General features: G+C 36.6%; 1 long non-coding RNA gene across 1 annotated transcript; it reads right to left on the bottom strand.

Moving 5' to 3' along the window:
- Positions 1 to 1,891: 1,891 nt before the first annotated feature.
- Positions 1,892 to 11,937, bottom strand: LOC127467811 (uncharacterized). Its single transcript, XR_007903318.1, has 3 exons — positions 11,880 to 11,937; positions 10,426 to 10,484; positions 1,892 to 2,039 (listed from the first exon to the last, which is right to left on the bottom strand). It is a non-coding gene; the product is annotated as an uncharacterized LOC127467811 (long non-coding RNA).
- Positions 11,938 to 12,173: the final 236 nt, after the last annotated feature.

Below are 12,173 nucleotides of genomic sequence, written 5' to 3'. Positions count from 1 at the left end.
GAAGCTATTTGTGCTATTAAAAAAAAGTATAACTGTGGTAGCACAAATTTCAGCTTAATCTCCTTCAGCAAAGAATTAGCAACTAAGAAACAAAATAATAGTCAGATGTAATACATCAGATGCTTCCAGTTAGTTCACTGTTGTAAAATATCCATAAGAAAATTGATGTCATGCTGCATTAAGTATTTTCTTATTTTGCCTATATCAAAGTGGTTAAATTGGTGAATTTATAAAAAGAATTTATATAAATATAAAATATTTCATAGACAGAAGAACAGCATATATTTCCCACTGTACATTTTCCTAATTTTCCATATTTTACACAAACTGCTGACTTACAACTATGCAAAACCCACCAATTTTCCCAAAACATTAAGAAATCAATCATTTTTTGTGCATTAAAATAAGAAATTTAGTAACAGGAGAAAGACTTTATACTCCATTTTCTATGGCTTCTAAACTTTTAAACTCTGCCTAAATGGCAAAACAAAATCTCTCTTCAGAGAGAGAAAAACAGAAAAAAAAAAATAGAAAGAACTAGATATAGCATTTATCCCTATACCAAATATTTCTGGAGCCCTAGTTAAGCAAGGTTCCAAAACATTCACCATTTCAAGTGAAAACGGAAATGTAACTCAACTTGGAAAAAAATATATATATGAGAAGAGATGTGAAAAAAGTAATTTTGCCACCATTAATGTGGGAGACAAAGTAGTAAAATCAATTCGTTTTAGCTAGACAAAAAAATTACTCTCAGTCTTATCATTATTTATGTGATGCATATGCTTCTATCAGTGCAAATAGGAAATAATATCTTCATTAGAAACAGTATTTTTGAGGATAACCTAGTAGTACTTTCTTAAAACAACACACATGGAAAAAGAAGAATTATATATTTCTTGACATTTACACAGCTACAGAATGGTGCAATAGACAATGGGAAACATATCCCAGAAGCATGGTTGACTGGGACAGCATGCAGGAGACCATGCATGGCCTCTTCTTCTTTATAAATGGATAAGCTAAGTCACATGGTGTTTGGGGTAGATTTAGCAGATGAGGAGCTGACTCAAAGGTTTTCCTTGTACAATACCAAGAAGGAATCATAAGAAATTGAAAGACATGGCAACATAACGAACTTTGAGTCTCACCATCCTTCAGGTGTGAAGAGAGATTTCATTTTCCTTCTTACTTGCTTTACAAAAATAATATTTTTTCTTTTATTGCTCTAACATGAAGTAGCATATTGTAGCAAACAAGATACCAAATGCGATTGTATAACATGGTCATCAGACAACCAAACTTCCCTGGAAGTGTTCAAAACCAGGCTGGATGGGGCTTTCAGCAACGTGGTCTAGGGGAAGGTGTCCCTGCCCACCGCAAGGGGGTTGGAACTAGATGATCTTTAATGTCCTTTCCAACCCAAGCCATTCTGTGGTTCTATCATTCTCTGGGCAACCTGTTCCAGTGCCTCACTAGCCTCACAGTAAAGCTAATGATGGCTTACAGGGACTGTCTCAGTTCAAAAGCAACAAAGTCCTATCAAGGGACATCCAAAGATAACCAGGACTGTACAAAAAGCTGGAAGAGCCACATCTAGGTGGCAAGCCACTAGCTAGCACTTGGGCACACTGACAGATTGGAATGAATGACCCGTTCCCCCAAATCCATGGTGCCAGACACACCTGGAAGAGAGGGGTAAGGAGGGAGAGGAGTCTGTTATAACCAGACCACTTAAAAAAGTTTTAGATTTTATTTCACTGAATGGTGTGGTTCTTGTCATTAACCCACTTTAAATTCACACAAGATGGTTCTCAATTTGGTCTCCAGGCCACTGTTACCAGCATTGCTCAAGTTTCCTCAGAGAAGAAAGATTTTTATTGTCAATAAATGAAAATGTTGCTAAGCACTATTCAGTGATGGTCTTGGCTGGAGAACGATACTAAAGATGCACTAATCGTCCAGCTGGAGGTGTCTTCTTCTTCTTCTTCTTGTACTTCTTTTTAGATTTTGAGAGGTTTGGTTAGAAGCTTGCATATCTGTATGGAACAAAAGAGATAATTGTTCCAAGTGATAGGTTAAAACATTAATAAATACAACACAAATCTATGCCCCTAAACTGGCTAGAATATATTATTTTTTACTAGTATTGCATTGCCATACAAATATACTGACAGCCCTTTTTTTCTGAATCAACAATGACACTTTGTGGGTAGCGAATTGTTTTTTATTTGTGAACAATTTATAACAAAAGTCTAGACCACATTCAGTATCTATTCACAAGCTTGAAGAAATACAGGCAACAAAAATTTAAGCTTGGCACTCATCTGTCTAGGTTAAATTATTACCTGCTTTTATTTTACTTTGGCACAGTTTACAAATCAACCTAAAAGGTAATATGGTTTTGGAGATAATATAATAGTATTATCTCCAAGATAGTTAAAGTATCTTTTAATTGTAAATCATCCACGTATTCAGATTTATAACAAGGTAGACAAAAATATTAATTAATATACCTTACTTTTGGATTTCAGAAGGATCTTTTCTTAAAATTTGAAACACAGTCTTGAATTCTCTGTCTCAGTGTGGGAGTCAATATGAGTAAAATAAGACACAGAAGTATAAACACTGCTTGAAAGAGCATGCCCAAGAGGTCTTTGTGTCCATATAAGCTACTGTGATAATGGAGTTCTATATTTAAAAGAAATTCTTTTATTGATTGAAAAGACCTAGAACAACAGTATTTTCACTTTTTCCCTCTGTTTTTTCTCCTCTCATTTTCTCCTTCCACATATATGATAATTAGTCACCACTGCTGCCATATATGCATGATAATGCATAGAACTTCCCTTATTAAAGAAGTGTCTCTCCCCACAGCTATTTTTTCACCACTCTGAAAATGCCATCTCTTCTCACATTCACAAAGTAATATTTCAGCACTCCTGAAGTTTTGGTCTTACTTATTTCCTTCAAATTGAACCATAAGAGAAACCCATATTCTTTCAAGGTAATTGAAAGTGTGGTAGCTGATCAATAGCTTTGGATCCTGAAAGATCTGGAGATCCAGACAAGTACAGAAATTATCCACAGTAACAGAACTATAAATTAAGTCTCTTATGATTATAGATGCTGTCAAATTTAACTGACAGAATTTATCCTTCAAAAAATGCCAATAACCACACAATAACCACATTAGAATGCATGAGACTGAAATAAATCACTAAAATTGGTATGCTGGAAATGAGACTTAACTGGGGGACAATTAAATGTGTGAATGGAATACTCCTCAATACAGTTATCTATTAGTTCTTTTAGATTTATCATTTGCACTATTTATATAAGGGGCCTGTAAGATGGGGGCTCTGTCACCACATTTGCAAAAACGTGTACCATTGTGTCAAAAAGAAACAACCAGAACAAAACACCAAGATACGTACTTGACACTGTCATGTCAGAAGCTGAAACTTAATTGGTGCTACACTGCAGTTCAAAGATGAGTTAGTAGTTCTACAGACATCAGTGAGGCTTACAGAACTGACATGTAACAAAGTCAGATGAAGTCATCACACAAACACTTACATAAAGCAGAAATGTATCTAAAGGCAGTATTTGAAAAATCTGATGACAGTACAAGTTTGTCAGATGGCAGTGCTGCTAAACATGCTTTCCCAGAGTCATGGTTGCTGGTATGAAAAAAGGAAATTGAAAATTTCCAAAAATGCTGTTCATTTGTTTAATTCTTTGAATAATTTTTTCTTGTCTTAGAAGATGCAGGATCTTCCTTTGGTAATTCTTACTATTAGAGTATCTTTAGCCTGTCTGAATATTTTCTTCAACAAGGAAAGTTTGACTTTGTTCTAATTCTCTATAAGACTATCAAGGAAAAGATTCACATATATATGTGTTCACATATTTTAAACATAAGGACTTTGAGAAAATAAAATTGCAGTATTTCGTACTTCAAACGTATCAATCACTTTCCATGATCAAGACTTCAAAAAGTTCAGAAATATTTAATGGCAATCTCTTTTCACGCTACTAACCAATATACCATGCCTGGATGCATATTCCGGAGCCACACACTTAACTGTATCACACACCGACCTGATCACATCAATATCCTTTATGCTCTGGGCTATTAATCCATCAGTACAACACAACACAATTGAGATCTTCCCCTCCTACTTATACATTATCATCAGACTGGGTAAGACAAAGCAGCTCTGACAGATCAGTGAACACCTGTAATGAAACCCTTTACTCTCCTTTAGCTACAATTTTATGTAAGAAATGTGGTTTCTCCTTGCCCCACAATTTTAGAATATTAGTGTTAGAATTTATCTTTTTTTTTTCAACACACCTATTAGCTTCAGCAGGCGTGGGGAAAAAAAGATTATGTCAACCAAAAGTGGTTTAATTCCAGTTCAAGAGTATCTTTTTTTCTTTAGAAACATATGTAAGCCTAACTAGTGGTAGTCATTTTTGTTCCTTTTTTAAATTCTTCCATATCACACAGTCGTAAGCTTTAAATAACTTTAATAAGACAGTCCTTCAAAATCTAGACACTGTGCTGCATGATGTAACTCCCGTTATGACATCAATTTTCCTAACCTTAAAGCCTCTTCTATCTTGGCTACTGCCAGTGCCCAGCAGAGGGCATTTTAGGACTGAGCTATGTGAATACAAAATGAAGAGACCGGCTGTTCTATCACAATAGTTTGCTTGCGTTGGAGGACTAGAAGTTGGAGATGCTTAATAAATATTTGAATATAAACTGCAGTGTTTTCAACACAAATATCAGATCCATAGTATTTAAGCAAAATATCACATACAACAATTATTTTGTTAAGAGCTATGTTTTCAAACTTGTTTATTCTGCATATACTGAACTACTGTAAAACTGATGTTTAGACAGTTAAATGCATAGGCATTTTAAGACTTTATGTAAAATATACTTACAAAGCAGAAAGAACAATTAGCACAGAAGTCAATGGTTGAAAGAGTTCATTCTAGTAAAAAAATGCTTATTTCAGATATATTAACATTTCAATTACATGTTCTTTATATAAATAATCTCACTATATAAGTATCAGGTTAAAACTAGTTTTGTATATTGGCTGAATAAAACCACATCATAAGTCTATATTTTCCTAAATTACACAATTCTTCAATAAAACTCTGTGACTTTCAGATGTGGTTCTTCAAAATCACCTGAAAATTTGACTTGAATAAATGTTATAATATTTAATTGCCTAGTTCCTACAAGTTAGCACAAATTGGAACAAGTGCTAAAAGTGCAGCCTTACTAGATAACTTCAAAAGATGCACACCCAAATCTGTTTGCCTAAGTACACGCTCAATTACACCAGCTGGGCTTTTCAGACACAGATCTTCAGTTACATGCCTTGATTTCAGCTTATAATTCTACTAATGGTCCTTATGTAACTTCATACCGTCTGTTTGGAGTCTCAGGCTACAGACTTAGCAGCGTCAGCCACAACTGTGCCCTGATTAACTTCTTTCTAAGGTTACAGAGTTTCAGTTTGTAAGGCTGAATGACAGAGCTTCCTCTGCAGTTTCCACAAGCTCAGATTGAGGACAAAGGAGGGACTTATTAGTAATGTGACATATGAGATCTCAGTGTCCAAGGATGTTGTCCTGGGACAGGGTTTCAGCATGGAAGAAGGGATCCATCATATCTCTTCTTTAGCCACCTAAGAAGCCATCTACTTCTCTGAGATAGATCTTCCACTGCATAAGCCTCCCTGTCAGAAGCACATATTCAGGATCATTGACAGTTTAAGCAATGGTACTAAAATTCTCACACACAAAGTATTACTCAGAGGAAGAACAGAATTCAAGTTGCAAGAAAATATTTCAAGATTTCATCATACCAGTAATTTAAACAACTATTTAATATCAGATAAGCAGTGCTGATATTAAAAAGGTAAAAGGCTCTGGAACCACAAGGACTACATGCTGGCCACAGTCATTGCTTGCACTGCTATCTGCCAATTATTTGAGGAGCCGAAAGTAGCTATGTAAAAAAAGAAAACTTTGTGACCTTGCTGATTTTTTTTTTACAGAAAAGTGCAGTTTTCCAGTTTACATATTTCCAAATACTTTACCACCAAGAACCTGAAAAACCTGCTCTCATGTAAATCTGTCATAAAACAATACTACTCTGGCAAGCTACAATCCTGGGGGAAATTCCCAGTCAAATGAGCTGAGCAATAACAATCTAATGAAAAGAAAACTGTAACAATGACAGAGAAAAAAGTAGAAAAAAAGATGGCAACTCAAAGATATGCATGCCTGAGTTCGGGAGAGATGTGAAAAGAGGGAAGAGAAAAAAACATACACTCAAAAAACCCAAACAAACAGAAAAACAAAACAAAACAGAACAAAAAAACCCAAAGCAATCAGGCTTTTCTCCCATTGTGATCTAACTAAATGAGGAACTTGTTTAGGGTCACATCCAAACTCCACCTAAATATTCTGACAACATTTTCAAACCTATGCCTACACTGTGCCCTTAAATCACCAGCACAGGAAACTCAATATTAATTCTCAGTCACTTCAAGTGACAAGAGACCATGAAGTTCAAAGCACTGGATAAAATACTGGTTTTCTTAAGTAAAATCCTGGAAAAGTGATTAGGGATGGAGAAAGATCTCTCAGGTGTAAGCTCAGCTCACATTCAATGCAGCTTAACTCCTGGTTGCCAGTGAGAAGGACTGTTTCACTCTTCTGCCCACAGTTGGCTGTGCTTCCATTACAGTCTGGTGACTGTAATGCTAGGGGGTAAGCTGCAACCACCCCTCACTGACAGGGAGCAGCAAGAACAGGCTGTCCCATGAGGGAGGATGTCCTCATCAAGCAGTGTATAGTTCTGCTGCACCTGCATAGTAGTACCACACACAGATAGCCCGGGCAGAAGAAGCAGAGTGGAGACAAGACTAAAAGGCAGGGCTCAGTTCCATCCAGAAGACAGCACTGGAGACAATCAATATTAAACATTGGTCGGAATCCACTCAGGAGACAAGGCCACAAACTACAACACAACTCAGATGAGAAGTGATATTCCAGACATGAGCTTAAGATGAGCTCCCTGACCAATGTTCTGCAGCTATGGATGAAGGTCTCGGGTGGGACTGGTCAGGACAGTTAAAGTACATTAGTTCTCTCAAGGAACTCATTTGTATCATGAAAAAATAAAGTACTAAGGAAGGCTGCACTATCACTAGGAACACTTGACTATATGAGAACAGGTTACTTGTCTCTACTGTCTTCAGTTTATGCACCAAAACCACTTATGATTTATAAATTAAAATACCATTAAAAGAAACTAAATTGATGAGCTTATCTTAGTTTTCTACTGTGGAAAACAGTAGCTAGTATTGATACCTTGACTCCCTCCCACTCAGGTTATAGGCAAATGATACACTAGGGAAATAATGGCAATATGTATTGCTTTATGTCTTCTTATCTACTGGCAGATCTTGCCAACTGGAATTGTGCATTAGTGTCTCACATGAGTAGTTGGAAAACATGATGAGGCACTTACAGCTGGCCTTTACCCCATGGTTAGTAAAAGAATAACAGACGCCTGCTTTGTTAAATCTGAAGAGTATGAGGCTGAGAGGATCTGAGCAATTGCCCTAAAGTCATGAGTTCAAAACAGTGCAGTCAGACAACTATGGCATAAAGCTTTTCTGGGAGAGTGCATGTATGTGTCTGCCTATGTGTGTTGAGGGAAGAAAAGTTTTTCTAAACTGAGAAGGGAATGAACAGGTGACTGGACCACAGTTTAGATTTTTGGATATAAGAAAAATTTTTGAGGAAGGCAGGGTAAAAGTAGAACTGAGGGGTTTGGAAAATCATAGCTAGGCTAATGAACTTATATTGTATTTCACCGGTTCTTTATTTTCAGGAAGGAGACTAGGAACCATGAATCACCAAGAAGAAAATGAGTACATACAATTTCCACAGGGGTGAAAAAGGAGGTTGAAAGAGTGCAAGGTCTGTGATAGACACAACTTTAACTTCAGCTTCAAGGAACTTTGCTTTTGAAATAGCAGCAATTATTCTAAATTGGATGTCTAATTCTCTGCATGTAATGGATAGGGCATGTTTTTGAAAGGCATTCACAGCAATCAGTATCCTGGGTATAGCAGTGACTAAGCTAAGGATGGATACAAGAATTTGACCAAAGATTCACTTTCTTATTACTTTTCCTCCAGTATCTTACTATAGAGACAGAGAAGGATTGAAACTTGAGAATAAAGCAAGCAGGCCCTTTGTGTCCTTGCTGGAGACTGGCCACTATCCAGCTCAACCACCAGTCAGGCATCCACAGGGTTGCAATTCTTTTTCCAAGCTGTGGGGCCAGAAGGCAGCTAAGGTCACCAAGTCCTGACAAATCACCTGATGTATCTCAGGACTGAGTTATTACTATTGTTGATGTAAATGCTTTAATACCAGGATGTACCAGTTATTCCAGCAGGCATCTGCCTTCCTTGGCAATTTGGATCCTAACAAGGGCCTAGTCCCGGACAGAGATTTTATCAAAACCTGGGTGTACAGCAGTACAGGGACAGGACAGGTATCTACCCACAGAGCATGTCCTCAAGGAAATCAGACCATCACTTCCTCAGAGAAATTCAGCACAACTTCCAGCTGATACCACTTCCTTCTCTACATCTGGATAGAAAAGATCAAGTTACTGCCCTTTAGATCACATCTGCATTTTGTTCCAAATGTCTCATGGCTCACAGCTCTAATAACACACCAGCTTTCTTCCCAGACTATCTACTAGTAGTCAGAGTCATCCTTCCTTGCTTTGTAATTACAGACTGTGGGAGGACTCCATAGCAGCCTTCAGAGTGCTTTGGTGTGAGAGGAGTGGTATGTCTTACCATCAGCTCAAAAGGTAGGGGATGTAAGGAAGTTATACACCAGACTCTTGGTTTGACTATAGGTAAGGAAGAGGGGAAGCAGCCATTAGAAACATGTGGCAAAAATAATTGGAGCTGGAGGTCTTAGATTTGGCAAGGCACATGACTGCCTGACTCTGTAGGGAGCGTTGGGATATGTGGGATGAACTCTGGACTTTGGAGGATTGTCAGGGCACTTTGGTGCAGTTATGCATTCAAATCCTTTGGGAACTTGACTGCAGAAGATACTTAATTGAGATGTTAAATGTATCTAATAAAACTCAATACAAGGGGAAAACTTAAAATCACCCAAGATGTCAAATTACTCTGTGTAAAGGGTGTGTACCCCAAGAGGGTGCATTCAGATAAATCAATGAGACCTTATTTCTCAGGAAGCCATACCAAGGAAGCAGAGGAATAAAACAAGAGGAATATTCACTCCTTGTTTGTTGTGGTAAAATACATAAATTGGAAATAAAAGCTGGAAAAGTCTGAAGATATTACAGTAATAGAGGCCATAAAAAACAATCTGAAAAGTCTTGCATGAGTCAGACTTCCTGGCAGCCTCCCATGTGAGCGGTGAGGCCCAAGACTGTTTACCTCATAAGAGAGCAAGCAGATAAGACTACGTAAGTGATGATTAAAGATATAAAGTGCCCAACATGCTGTGGGAACAAGGGACAGTCAAAAGCAGCCAGTCTCAGTGTAACGAAAATGTAAGGCAAATAGCCCACACAGACAATGAGTACTCAGAGGTTCAAGGACTGAGAGTGTCACTAAACTGGCAGTGGTACTTCAGGTTTGTAGAAATGGAGAGAAGTCTAGTTGGACTCTGTTTTTCTGTGTGTAGGAATACTTTTTTGCATTAAACATAGCATTGGGATACCAAAGAAAACAGAAAATGTTAAGCCTGTAAACCAAAAGCAGCAAAATCATGCCAGCACAGCAGCAATTTCATATACAATTACTGTAGCATATTACAGGTTTGCTAGCTGAATCAGCAGAGCTTTCAGAATGGAAACCCATGAAATGTAAATCTGAGTAAGGCTTATTTGCTACCCCACATGCCTTATTTTCTAGAACTACAAAAATCTGTTAGTAAAGACATCTGAAATAAAGACATGTTGTTAGACACAGGGTTTTGATTCATGATGTGCTTTAATTTTATGGTTCTAACTTTTTGGTTTTCCATGGTAAAGATCAAAAGAGCAATATACTAAGAAAACTTCTTTCTTTTTTGTGGTGGTCTGTTTTGCCTGAATCATCTGATATTTTTCAGAAAATGAGAAAAACATGTATTTTTCTGGTGGGTGGTATAGACCTTCATGGAAAAATCACATTGTTTGTTAACATCCCGAGAAGGTGTGACATTCACTATATTAATGTAGCTTTTGTTAGATGTAATATTCCAAAACCATTTACAACTGTCCATTTAATAAAAAACCAAAAATACCGTAATTTCTCATTATAAGTAGCAGAGAATGCTTACCAGTAGACAGAGAAAAATTTTCTCCTCCATGTAAACTATTACTTGTTCATAAATTTTCTCTAAAAAAGCCAAAGTATACATGTTCAAATAAATTAACATGAAATTGCAGGGCAGTTAATGTAAAATAAAAAAATAAATCAATCAGAAACTGAAGATTACAGTCTGAAATAAAGTAAATAAAACAAACAAAAAATCCCTACAACAAAACACCAGAAAAACAAGAAACAAACATGAATTTAGCTTTAACTAAGCAGATTCAGAAGTTACGGATCATTCCAACAGAAATGTCATTGCAGCTGATACATGTAAGGCTTAAATAAACAAGATTCCTCAATGAACCTTGCTCAATGAACAAGCAGTAGAAGCAGTCATGTTTTTTGTTTATCTTGAGCTAGGGTCATCCATTATATTTCTTTGAGTCAAAAAATCATTATTTTCTTTCTAAGTCACGTGAACTGTTGTCTGTATTCACCTGCTATATTTTTGTGCTGGTGAAAATTGGTTTGATACATGCTGGTCAAACTGATTCACTTTCAGAACTATCTCATTTAATTTAAGGAAGTTGAGAAAAAGCCAACAGCTGTTAGAAAAGGATTACCTGAAACACTGAATCTAATTTAACAGAATTGGTTTCCCCCCTGAATTTCAAAATAGCAATGGCCCTAAAATTAGTTTTAGGCATGACAGTTCTTTATAGTTATGCCTGACTGTTATAGCAAAAGAAGAAGCAAACTTCACAGAGTTTTAAAGGCATGATTCTTCAAGAGCAACCTGCAGTTTTTACTAAAGAATTATGTTTTACATAACAGAAGCCCAAACCAACTTGATTTGATTTTTCCATGTAATCTATCCTTGGTGTATATTCATCATATTTTCCATGTTGGATTTTGTTTGTTTGTTTGTTTTTCATAACAAAAAGCAATATAGTATCTGACCTAAATCATTTAGGATACATTAAATGAATTACAAACATTAAAGCCATAAAGACATTTTAAGAAATCTTTCTTAAAACTGCCTGAAAAATTAGGGCAAATGACTATTTCTATTGTCACTACAATGACAGGGAAGTGGCAGAATCACTATCCCTGAAAGTGTTCAAAATGCACGTGGATTTGGCACTTGGCGATACTGTTTGTGGTGAACACTTTGATGTTAGGGAAATAGTTGGACTAGGTGATCTTTGAGGTATATTTCAACCTTAATAAGTCTATGATTTGACCATGAAAGAAGAGCTCACTACCACAGCCTAATTTCCAGAAACTGCAAGTAGCAGGAAAAAAATTGAGGTACCTATACATGACATTTTAAGAAACCTGAATTAAAGGCTTAAATGATTCTTAATGCAAGAAGCACACACATTTTACCAGTGAAGTTCTCTATGGTCCTAAACTAGAAGACACCCAACAAAGTAATCTGATGTACAAATCTTATAACTCAGTCCACAAGACTCTTACCTAAATCCACCCAGAAGTTTCTTTCAATAAAATTTTCCATGTCTCTCTGGCTTGCTTTCTGCACAGATCTAGACTATTGATTGGCTTGATGTTGTGGTTTAACCCTGGTTAACCCACAGTTCTTCACTAGCAACTGTGAAGAAAAATAACTCTACCCCATCCAAAACAAGCACACAGTCCTATAGTCACTTCTGTGCTAACCCTTACAGAAATAATCAGTCATGTGTTTTTTAACAACACAGATAATGGTTCAAATAAGCCAGTGCAATAAAGTAGCCCAGCTTTATTTCATTC

This window comes from Manacus candei, unplaced genomic scaffold, assembly GCF_025592945.1.
Source record: "Manacus candei isolate 608988 ecotype Guabito, Panama unplaced genomic scaffold, ASM2559294v1 h1tg000014l, whole genome shotgun sequence".
NCBI lineage: Eukaryota > Metazoa > Chordata > Aves > Passeriformes > Pipridae > Manacus > Manacus candei.
This window is presented reverse-complemented; position numbering and strand designations above follow the sequence as displayed.